This window comes from Peromyscus eremicus, chromosome 4 (genome assembly GCF_949786415.1).
Source record: "Peromyscus eremicus chromosome 4, PerEre_H2_v1, whole genome shotgun sequence".
Classification (NCBI taxonomy): Eukaryota; Metazoa; Chordata; class Mammalia; order Rodentia; family Cricetidae; genus Peromyscus; species Peromyscus eremicus.
In genome coordinates, this window is record NC_081419.1 from 54,323,465 (window position 1) to 54,336,050 (window position 12,586).

At 42.4% G+C, this 12,586-nt stretch overlaps 1 protein-coding gene and 1 pseudogene across 1 annotated transcript in view; both read right to left on the reverse strand.

The window, feature by feature from the left end:
• Pde11a (phosphodiesterase 11A) overlaps nt 1-12,586 on the reverse strand; it is a 232,951-nt gene that overhangs the window by 130,000 nt on the left and 90,365 nt on the right. The window lies entirely within an intron of this gene.
• On the reverse strand, nt 1,241-1,341 carry LOC131910136 (U6 spliceosomal RNA; annotated as a pseudogene).

Genomic DNA, 12,586 nt, shown 5'->3' on the forward strand with positions numbered 1-12,586 from the left:
TTACAGGCATGTGCATTATGCCTGGTTATTCTTTTAGTGAACTGAAGTTTTAAATTTTGATTTAATATATTTGTCCATTTTTATTATTATTGCTTCATCTGTCTTTTCTAAGAAGCGTTTACTCACCACTGAAGTTACTGATGTGTGTGTGTGTGTGTGTACAATTTGTTCTGTTTTCCTGTCTTCCAGAAATTTCTTGCTTGTTTTTATGTTTATGTCTATGATAAATCAAATTTTGTGCATAGGGCTGAAGGAAATAAATACTTTGGGTTTATTTTCAGGACTATTAAATTTTCCTTGTATATTTTATTTAATTTGACAAATAATATAATCAAGAAGCTTTTGGTTTGGGCCTTTAAATCTTATCTCCTATTACATGACTCAGAACCAGAGGGTGGAGAAGGAATCAGGCTCAGAATGCTTTTGTTTTGTTTTGCTTTTCGGGGACAGAATCTCACATTATATTCCAGACTATCCTGGAATTCATGACATAGCCAGGCTGACCTCTGACTTGTGCCTCAGCCTCCCGAGTGCTGGAACTCTATATGAGCTAAAGAATTTTTCTACCACCTTCTCCTAAAAGGTCCAGTACTGTGGAGATGGACAGGAAGGGATTTTCACTCCTCATCCTGCAGCATCAAGCCCTTTGGTAGACTAGGGGGGTGGTAGAAAGTCCCCTCTAGCAATCCCCAGAAAAGCAGAGTTACTCAAGGACAGAGGAGCAAGATACTCAAGACAAAGAAATCCTGAGTTTTTCTCAGGGTTTTTTTGGGGGGCTTTATTCCTCCAAGCACTTCTTGCTGTTTAGTTCCAGAGGACCTTGTAGACTGAAATAAGGAGTATTTTTTTTAAGTGCTGTGTTGGTTTGAATGAGAATGGCCCCCACAGGCTCCTAGTTTGTTTGGTTTCCAGTTGGTGGACTGGTTAGGAAGGATTAGAAGATGTCACTGGGGGTGGGCTTTGAAGTTTCAAAAGCCCAAACCATTCCCAATTAGCTCTTTCTTTCTGCCTTGTGCCTGTGTGTGACATAAGCTCTCAGCTACAGCTTCAGCACCATCTCTGCCTGCTAGCCGCCATGATTCCCCCTCCCCCTCCATGGTCATGGACTCTAACCCTCTGGAACTGTAAACCTCTATAAACTCTTCCTTCTATAAGTTGTCTTGGTCATGGTATCTCTTCACAGCAATGGAAAAGCAACTAAGTGCTATGGGTTGGACCCAGGGCCTTGCAAATGCTAGGAAAGGGTGTGGGATACTCCATATGAGTCTGGGCATCATCCTTGCACAGAGACCTTGCCAATCTTCTCTGAATCATTGCAGCTTTACATGTGCTGCTCAGCACTCAGATGCATCTAGGAAGGGCGAGGTGATTTATCTCTCCATTGGTTTCCTATGTTTGCTATACACACAAGGCGGGGCAATGAGAGCCAGTGACTTCTCCCCCTTCCTCTGTGTTACGTTCTGACTAGAGGTTAACGTACACCAGTGATCTTGCTACTCCCAGCGTCTTCTTGCAAAGACTGTGACCAAAAATGATGAACTCATTATTTAAATCCCTTTCAGACTTTAAATTCGCGCAGGTCAGGGAACTACTTGTGGGAGTCCTTTCCCATAATGTAAGCCTTGGGTATTGTGCTAGTTCGGGTTTTTATTGCTGTGAAAAGACACCATGACTATGGCAACTCTTATAAAGAAACATTTAATGGTGATGGCTCACTGACAGTTTCAGAGATTCAGTCCATTAGCATCATGACAGGGATCATGGCAGTGTGCAGGCAGATGTGGTGCTGGCTACATCTTGATATGCAGGCATGGGAAGTCACCTGAGACATCAGGCAGTATCTTGAACATAGAAAACCTCAATGCCTGCCCCACAGTGACACATTTCCTCCAACAAGGCCATACCCACTCCAACAAAGCCACACCTCCTCATAGTGCCACTCCCTGTGAGCTTATGGAGGCCAGTTACATTCAAACTACCATAGGTATCAAATTCGGGTTATCCGGTTAGGTATCAAATTCAGGTTATCTGGTTAGGTATCGAATTCGGGTTATCCGGTTTGGTAGCAAGGGCCTTGGTGCACTGGGCCATGTCACTAGCCGTGCTTCGCTGTTTAAAAGCATCTACAGATACTGCTACTGTCACGAAGAACCTCACCATCTGGGATCACGCTCACCGCCCCACCTTCATGAGTCTCAATGCTCCCCACCACACTACACTCACACCTTTGACGCAAATGTCCTGTTTTCCATTGACAAATCCACTGACGGGTGTTGAGACGCTCTTGTGTGGCCGAACTGAACCCAGAGGGTCACACCTTCCTTCTTTCTTTAAGGCTCCTCACTGGGCTTTCCTGGCCACACAGGGTTTGGGTTTTCATCCTAGCTCTATGGTCCTTCTCTTGTTTTTCTCCTTGCTTTCCTCTTTTACTCCACATGCAGTAGTTTTCCATGACTGTTCCCTTGGTTGACCATGCTACATTACCCCATAGCTTTACACAGAATGCCTGCGTCAACAACTTCTAAGTTCCATGTGCATTTGTCCTTACACTTCTCGCTCACATTCGCAATGACCACCATCATGAGTTCCTGCTGGGTTGACTCACTGGCAACTCAGATTTAACATTTGATATTTTTCCGTACATGCTAGACAGATTAACACTCTACAACTCCAACTCACAAGACATTCGCATCCATCTCACCAGACATCCCTGTTATCTGTGAACACGTTACAGTAGAGAGCAAAAAGAGGTGTCCACAGAAGGTATTTAACATTGATAAGTAATTAAGTGGGTTCCGTGTATCCACACAGTCCTTACAAGTGTAAGAAGGGAGGGAGGAAGAGTCAGAGTGATGTGGTGTGACACTTGACCAGTCAATGAAAGTTAGGAGATGGGCCACAGCAGTGAGTTTAGCTCTACAAGGCAGGAAAGTCAGGGACACAGACTGTCTGTTAACATTGCCAGAGGAACAAAGGCCTTTCTACTTCTCGATTTTAGCCTTGTAAGGGCTCTTATAGACTTGTGACCTCCAGAATTACAACACAATAAATATGTGTTACTTTAATTCACTGGGTTGCAGTGAATTCATTACAGCATCAAAAGAAAACTAATGTTCTACACAAATCTTTCTCCCAGAGACTTTCTTGGCTCCATAAGTAGCACACTATCCCGCAATTGATTTAAACCAGAAACCTCAGGATTATCTTTGACTGTTTTCTGTGGCCTCTTTTCCTCACGCCAAATGCATCAGAAAAATATGACATCTCCACTCCTGTAACTCTACCTCTTCTTAAGCTCAGGCCATCGTGCCTCTCCGCTGGGATAATGGCTCTAGTCTAGTGTAACCATCAGCTAGAATAAGCTTACACAAGTCAAAACCTGATTATTCCGTCCCCTAGATGAAAACCAACCATCAGATACCCACCAATCTGCCATATTTCCTCCAATGCTGCCTACAGATTGTTTACAGGTTTTAGGTTAACAGGGTAATCCAGTCCTGTGCAAGGACCTAGTAGGTCCTGTACCATTTGGTCATTGGTACCCTTCAAACTGTCCTTAATGTTACTTGTCCTCTTCTGTCTACTCCAGTCCCACTCACCTCCTTTTGGATCTCTAAAACACCAAGTTCTTCTTCGCCTGGGAGCTCCCTCTGCCCTCATTACGTGGCAGGGATCACCTTTTGAAATTGGGTTGATTCTCATGTCTTTACTGTGATCACTTCAAGAAACTACATCTCCCTGCTCATTTGTATCTTTTGAGTTTTGAGGATGCTTTCTCCATCACTTATCTCAACTGCCAGTGTCCCTACCCCAATCCAAGTCAAATCTATAGACAATGCTAAGCTCAATCCCAAGGTATTCATTTTCTTTCACTCATCCCTACATCTCCCAGTGACTTTTCCTTCAGAATGTTTAATCTGGGTGTTTAGCAAATGCTTTGAGTCTGGAATATTTCCCACAATGCTTCTGTTATGAGCTGAACTGTGTATCTCTCTTGGCCAAATTCACATACTGAATCCCTAACTCTCAGAATGTGACCATATTTGGAGACAGGCTATTTAAGGGGGTGATTAAGGTAAAATGAGGTCATGTGAGTGCACCCAGTCCACTATGAGTGGTATGCTTACAAGAAAAAGACCTTAGGATGTAGGACACAGACAACACACAGAGCAAGGAGTGACCATGTAAGGAAATGCCAAAAAGACAGCCACCCATGAGCCCAAGAGACCAAACCACTGGTGTCTTTAGACTTGACCTTAAGACTCAGAAATACGGAAAAATTCATTTCCAGCGTTTAAGCCATCCAGCCTGTGGTGTTTTGTTACATTACAACAGTCTTCAACAATTAATAGAATGGCACAACCTCACCAACCTAACATCTGTGACAGAATTGCAGGAAAAGAACAAGTCATTCCTGATGACTTCTAGCTCAGTCAGTCTTCAGAAGAAAATCATCACTCTTTTATATATGAATAAAATTATATGGTTCAGCTGATGACCGAAACATCAAGCCAATTTCTATAGTCAAGAACAGAATTTAACAAAACATAAAAAACACACACTTTATTATTTTTGAGCATTCTTGGATAACCGAAAGGATGCTTCTACAATTCCATGCTGCATTAATTTTATAATCTACAGCATTCCCCAAGGTTTCTACTTTATAGCAAGGATCAAGGTATAGCACACATTTTGAACAATAATGCTTGTTTGATCAGGAAAAAAAAGTTTAATTGAATGTATCTTAGTAGTTCGGAAGAAAAAAATTGCAAAACGGAATAATAAATGATACACTGTCTTCCTCTATGAGAAATATTGGTAGGTTGTGAGGGGTTGGCCATAGTATAAACAGTAGTTAATTTTTCTGACAGCTAAATAAAATTTGTATAAAACTTACATAGGAAAGTAAACAGCTGATCCCTGGGACACTTGAACCAACATTAAACTTTCACAAGGAAATTTCTAGCCCAGATAGATTTCTCTTTTGTGTCACTGTTAATTTAGAAAGTATTTGGAAGCTGAAACCAGGAACTCACTTTTGTTGATGGCCCTGACTTATGCATTCTTTACAGTTCTCAAATAAATTGCGATTGGCGGAAACCCTACCACTTTAATTAACTTTGGGATTGAACAGAAAAAGTAAGATAAGGCCATTAGCAAGCCTGAGGAAGGCAGGAGGAAACAGGCATGCTTTTGTGTCCGGTTTGCCCAGCAGGAAAGGACAATTAACTCCATTTCAGGGTAAGAGCAATGAAGAAAGCTCAAAACAGGACTCGCGTGTCAAGCTTTGCCCTCTGCCGTGTGTGGGGCAAGACCTGAGCCAAATGCTTGTCTTGCAGTTCCAGGAGCCTATCTTGGCGGAGGGCAGAGCTCTTGTCCCGGTTGTTTTCCGTGTTAATTGGGTGGCCGGCCATTTGCTCCTAAAGTGAGAAATAAACCACTGCAGAAGCACAGATGTGAAGAACCACTTCACAGAGTGGAGGAACCAAGGCCCCGTGAGTATCCAGACCGGCTGTCTCCCTCCGGAAGGGGCTGCATGACTATTTACTAACAGGCTGATGGCTCTGGTGGCAAAGTGGCTCTTGGTGACACGTGAACTGAAACGAACACTGAATTTTTCCTAAGTCAATTTGAGGCAAAATCCCAAATAATTTCTACTGAAGAGCTCTGAAATAATGAAGTTTGCCTTCAGCAGTCATCCTCGAGCTAAGAAAGGTGACAGTCTCCCTGGAGAAGCCAGTTTATTTTGAATGACCTGACAGAAATGTTATTTAGCTGTGTGAAGATCTATACTCCTGTTTAAAAAAAAAAAAAAGTTGACGACAGGATTTAAGACATGAGGACTGAACAGCTGCCTTCAGAGTTATTTGTTTCTATTGTCAAATATTTCAGAAACAGCCCTGTTGTCTGATGGGGTGAAATATTCGAAGAGCTGCTTCAGATAACTGTCCACCATACAACTGGATGTCATCATCTTCAAAATGTATGCCATATTTTAAAAAACTATGGACTTGAACTTTTTGAACTTAAAGTAGAAAAAAAAAACTGGATCTGGAATAATAAGTAAAATATTTACCTATTATCTAGATGACTTTAAGATTAGCTGTTTTTTAGCTAAGGGAGTAGGGTCACATGTAAAGCTCACAGCAACACATATTTATGGTGTACCCTTTTATAACTAAGGTGTTTTGGATGAGAATTATCCCACATGGTCTTGGGCATTTGGAGTCTTGGCTCTCTGTTGGTGGTGCTGCTTGGGAAGGTTTCGGAGATACAACCTTGCCGCAGGAAGTATGTCACTGGGGGTGGGCTTTGAGATTAAATGCCTCAAGCCTTTCCCAGTTAACTGACTGTCTCTGCTTCTTCGTGTTTGCTGTTCACAATGTGAGTTCTCAGCTTCCTGTTCCTGCCACTCTGCCTGCTGCTTGTTACACTGCCTCCACTTTGCCATCATGGACTCCAATCCTTCTAGAACAGTAAGCCAGAACACACGTTCTCTTCCTTAAGTTGCCTTGGTCATGGCATTTTATTCTAGCAACAGAAAAGTAAGTAATACAGTGGTGAATGCATTTCATGTGGGGCCTCAACTTACTTGATTGCTCCTTGTTGTTGGAAGCAAATCCAAGGTTTAACTTAATCTTTCATTACCTAGATTAAAAATGTAATATTAAAGACTGCACTCCAAATCTCAATCTAAGCTTTAAAATACGCCCTTAAAATGGATGCCTGTTTAGCGCCCATCAGCTCACACATAATGACAGGACTGAAACTCACGTATTGCTGCCTTAACTATCTTTTGTCTTTGCCCCGAAGTCACTAAACATCAGCACCTGTGCACTTGCTAGAGGTGAAAACTCTGCACCTTCCACCCAGAGTATTTCATGTGCAGACTAAGAAGGCCACCCTTCACAGGCAGGGTCTCTGTTCCTTCTTCTTTATTGAGGGAAAAGTTTGTGATGGCTTCACTAATAACGTAATATGCACAGTGTTGCTCTGAAAGTTGTTCTGGGCCCAGCGCATAAGAGCCTAGAAGCTTCTATTTTCTGGTTCTTGAAATGTTCCCTCCTGTAGCCATGAAGCATTGTGTAGAGAGACCATTTACCCTGTAAGGAACTCCAGCCACATGGAGAAACCTAGAGGTTGAGACATCAAGTGGAAAGAAACAAAGCCCTACAAGTGTGTGAGTGAGGAAGCCATCATGGAATGGAACCTCCAGCCTATCATGCTCAAGCCCCTAAGCTGGTACCACAGGGATATGAATCGATCTACCCATTCAAGCTCTCTGGAAGTCTGGATCCCTAAGATTATGAGCAAAGTAAACCAGTTTCATACGCTTAGATACACAACATTTTGGAGAGTGATTACAGCACTGTAAAGAGTAGACCAGGATCAAACTTCCCCTGGTATGTGCTGCCTCTGCCTTTCATGCAGCTCAGTGTTCAGTGTCTTTATCTTTAAAAATCTAGGTAAGGTTGGCCTTAAACCTCTGGAAACCATGGAGAAGCAAAACCATTATGCAAATCTATGCAAATCTTGGCTGTGTTTAAATCTCACCTTAGCTTTAAATTCTTTCATATTCTATCCTATATGATCAAGCCACTGAATGTGAACTTCAGCACCCCCTTGTTCTCCACAGGGCCCCTCACATCAAGCATTTGTAGGTTCAGTACAATGTGAAGGTTTCTTCCCTTGCTCTCTCCTCTTCCCTCCCTCCCTCCCTCCCTTCCTTCCTTCCTCTCCCTGTCCCCCTTTTCTTTCCTCCATCCCTTCTCCCTCCTTTCTCTCACCACTCTCCTTTGTCTTTCTGGAAAGACAATGAAGTTTCATCAAACAAACAAGTAAATACTGCAACTAAAGTATCAGCTCTACCATTCTCTAAACACTGACCCTCCCCCCACCCATGGGGTACCTCACTGATCCTTCCACCCATGGGGTACCTCACTGACCTTCCACCCATGGGGTACCTCACTGATCCTTCTAGCCATGGGGTACCTCACTGATCCTCCCACCCGTGGAGTATCTCATTGACTCTTCCATCCATGAAGTATCTCACTGACCTTCCACCCATGTGGTATCTCATTGACCTTCCATCCATGTGGTATCTCACTGACCTTCCACCCACAGAGTACCTCACTGATCCTTCCACCCATGGGATACCTCACTGATCCTTCCACCCATGGGGTACCTTACTGACCCTTCCACCCATACAACATCTCACTGGCCATTCATCCATAGACTCAGCCCCTCTTTATATTGACTGCTATCCAATGTAATCTCTTTTTCCTTTTCTCCCTGTCCTTACATTTTGAATGTAAAATCACAAAATTCCCTCCATTTCTCATACAGAATGGTTTCCTACATTCTCTGACTGATGGATGTGGTCAGTATTTATTCTTTTATAATCTATATTGTTCGAAGACAGCTTGCCAAAGGTTTTTCCATTGAAATCTTTCCATGAAATCCCAGGGTCTCTGTTTCTCTCACTTTATTATATCTCACAACCTCTCCTATGCACCTTAACTCATTCATTTTTCAGTTGGGTTGCAAACTCTAGAATATACCAGATAGTTCTCAATTCAGTTACTCTGAGTGGGGCCTGAGAATTTACATGTTTAACAAGTTCCCAGATAAAGCTGATACTGCTAGTTTTGGGGAAAATTCTGTGAAAACCACTGGTTAAAGCTTACCCATGCATTCCAACGTTAAAATGGCCTGAATTTGCTCTACCAGAGGCTACAGGTTGGATGTGAGCAGGGAGGAGACAGATAAAGTTTGACTGCCTCCTCTCCCAAACCCCAGTATTCTGAATAGCTTTGTTCATGAGGGCAGGAAATGTTTCTCTAGTTATTTTAATAATTAAACTTTTTGTGCCTGGATTTCTTTTCATTTCTTAATTCTATTGAAAATGGAGATAAGAAACTACTAAGAAATCTGTTTTGATGAATGTCCCTATAAAGCCCTTTGACTTACAAAAGCAATCTGATTAATATGCTATTCCAAACCATGCAGTCATGCGAGTGACCCACCAGATCTCCAAGCAGAGAAACAAGACTTCATCTCTCAGTTGCCACTGACTTGTGGAATGAGTTCATTGTCTCCTTGTCTGTGGGGTTAGTAGTAGCCCTTCATTTTGTTTGTGTAGAAGAAGTCTTTAATGAATTACCAGTGAGAATTCTCAAGGCAGGCCACTTCCTTCTAGTAAGCAAATGTTGCTTTCTTAACTGTCACCACTTAGGACGCCAACATTGGGAAGCAGAAGAGCTTGGCCTCTGAGCTCATTATTCTCACTCCGCTAGCCTAATAATCTTGACCTAATTTCTTAACTCAGGCTCAGCTTCCTTGTGAATAAAAGGGAGTAGATACCTTCCCTTTCCAGTTACATTCCACCAGCCAGAGTGTCTTAGTCACGTGAAGAGACACCATGGCCACAGCAACTCATAAAATATCATTTAATTGGGGGCTTGCTTACAGTTTCAGGGGTTTAGTCTATTATTGTCGTGTTGGGGAGCATGGCATGCAGGCAGGTGCTGGAGCAGTAACTGAGAGCTGCATCCTGATCCATAGGCATCAGGAGACATGGGCTTGGCATGGGCTTTTCAAATTTCAAAGCCCACCCCCACTGACACACTTCCTCCAACAAGGCCACACCTTGTGATCCTTTTAAATAGTGCCACTCCCTGGTGACTAAGCATTCAACTCTATGAGCCTATGCGAGCCATTCTCATTAAAGCCACCACATAGAGAAAGTTACAGGTCCCTTTCACTCCAATCACGGAGTAACCCTACCATGGGCCCCTGAAAGGAGAGGGTCAGAACTACTTGATGAGAATCACTGTGAAGGATGGGCAAAACAAATAGCAATTTAGGATTGTGAGTTGGGATTTGTTGGGATTATGTCTAAAACCATAGCAAATGAGCTCAGTACATGAATTCTACCACATGGATTTGGAGGTTTACTTGATGTTTTTAATCACTTCCTTAATTCCTTTATGTATTATAAAGATTGCATTTGGTAGATAAGATCTCCAAGTGAGATTATAGTGTGTGCACATTAGATATTGTTTACATTTGACATATGCGGCAATATGGCATTTGATTATTAGATATTACTGCATTGATTAAACACATTCCAATACCCATGGAAAAAAGATATTATAAGGGATGGGTAAGGACTGGCTTGCTTCTGTTACATAACTGTCAGGAAATACCTATTCATCTCAATCATTTCAATGTCATTAGGAGGAAAGAGACAGCCATTTTCTTTGGAAAAAGTTTCACATGGTAACAATTTTTCTATTTTCCTAAGTTCCCACTCGTCTGTCACAAAGGATCTCAACCATTAACACTGAAATTAAAGAGGCTTTTGTGATTGATTCTTAGTGTGATTCAACGCGACTCTCCACATATGCATATTGGACTATAATTTATATGTGTTTTAAAATAAGCATTCCGCTCCCACAGCTGCAGTATTTCTTACATTCTGTTTTAAAGTGAGGCTGTTTTTCTTAATCATGAAGGTTATTAAGTGTATTAATGTCTCACAAATGCTTTTCTAATGAACTCCTCGATTACTTGTTTCTCTTGTTTGTTATGAAGAACAGAGAACATAGCATTCTTTTAGACTAATTGAACAAAATTGGATTGATTATTGCTATTTCTAAAACAACCATAAACATGATACAAAGTTTTCCAAACCTAAAATTTATATATCTGGAACTATTAGTAGTTGAATTTCATTTAATACCATATTTCTAAATATCCCAGTATTGAATATGTATTTATATGCATCTCACTCCCCATTTTTTTTTTTTTTTCAAAATCAAAAGGGCTACTGGAGTGGTTTACCATTTTAGAAGACACATTGTTTGCATTGATTACAGAAGAACACCCTGGAACACTGGTGTTTATGTGGCCTTGCTGGGACGTCCCTCTAGAGTAAAAGGGGGAAGGAGGGACTCCACTGATCGTTATGGTTTGAATATGAAGTGTTTTCCCCAAAGCCTCGGGTATTGAAGGCCCAGTCCCCAGTTGGTAATACTGTTTGGGGATGTGCGGGGAACTTCAGATGTGGAGGCCTAGATGGGAGAAATAGGTCACTGGTGGGTGGGTTCTCAGAGCTATCCATGGCCCCTTTCTGTCTGTTACTCTCTGCTTCCTCAAAGATGTGAACTGTCTACCTGCCCTCCGCTCTCACACTGAAACCAGTAGCCAAAAGAATCTCCCTGAAGCTGTTTTTCTCAGGCTTTAGTTACAACAAGGAAAAAAAAATCACACAGTGGAAGAAAGGACATCCCAGAGGAAGTCTAAAGATGCAGTTTCCAATGTGCTGAGAGCCAGACTTGGTGGAATTGAGGAGCTATTTCTAATTTATTTTTAACTTTCATTTAACTAAAATGTGCATGCCACAGCATATGTGTGGAGGTTATAGGACAACTTAGAGGAGTTAGTTTTCTCCTTCTGCCTTGTGGATCCCGAGGACTGAACTCAGGTCGTCAGGCTTGGCTGCAAGTGCCTTTCCTGCTGAGCCATCTTGCCAGCCCCGATTTAAACAGAATTATCCATCAACTTGTTTCTGAACGCTGTAAATAAAAACCTATGTTGCAGGAAGGACATGTGGCTATCTGGACAGGGTGTAGGGTGCAAGTGCAAAGGCCCTGTGCTAGGCATGTGTCTAACTTCTTCAAGGACAAAAGAGGAGGCTGGGGACATGGAGACAGTGAGGGGAGAGAAAGGCAAGACAGGAGAAGAAACATAGAGGTTTTGAAAATCGTTGTAATTTGGCTTTTGATTAGTACAAATAGTGGAGGTTCTTCTTGCTGACAAGGGTAGTTTCCTAAGTAAGGTCCATCTCATTGACCTCAATACTTTTACTAAACTAAGGAGCCATTTCCCTCCTCCACAAAGAAATGATGAAAGTTTCTCCTTCGACTCTACCCAGGTCAGGGCTGCTGTTAACTGCACAGAGTCATAGAAGATGGGCTCTTTGGGGGAAATAATCTCATTCCTTGACAATTAGGACATGATCTCTTATCCTGCCGCACCCCAAAACAAATGTCCGCTGTTGGTCAATGTTATCTCTTTTCTTTTTCCTTTTCTTTCAGATTACCTTGGGCTCTCGAATTTTATCCCATAGCATGGGATGGACTTAATCATGTGTGTAGTTTGAACACAGGTTTGTGGTTGGATCTAATGGGGTCCAGTCTAGACTAGGCTAATGGGTCAATTGTTTCCTAATGACCACACAAAGAGACAAACGCGTTAAAGTAGAGGCTTTGGGAACCGATGTTTGCTCATCACTTGGTAGCTTTCGGGGAGGGGGGAGGGGGTGGAAGAGACGGACATTGCCCTGAATCCAAGCCCAGAGCTATCTCTTTCCTTCCAAGAACAGAAGTTGTGGTCCTGAGGTGATGGTCATGCACTGGGGCTTGGTTGCTATAGAACTTATTAGCATATCTGACCTAAGGGGCCACCAGGTTGAAAAGCCGGTGGAGGAGGGGCTCTCATTGACCTTGTTTTCAGGATGCCTTAAGCTATGTCTTCTTGGGTGTCAATGCCAGGGTCCCCCTCTCCCCAGTGGGGTAGAGCT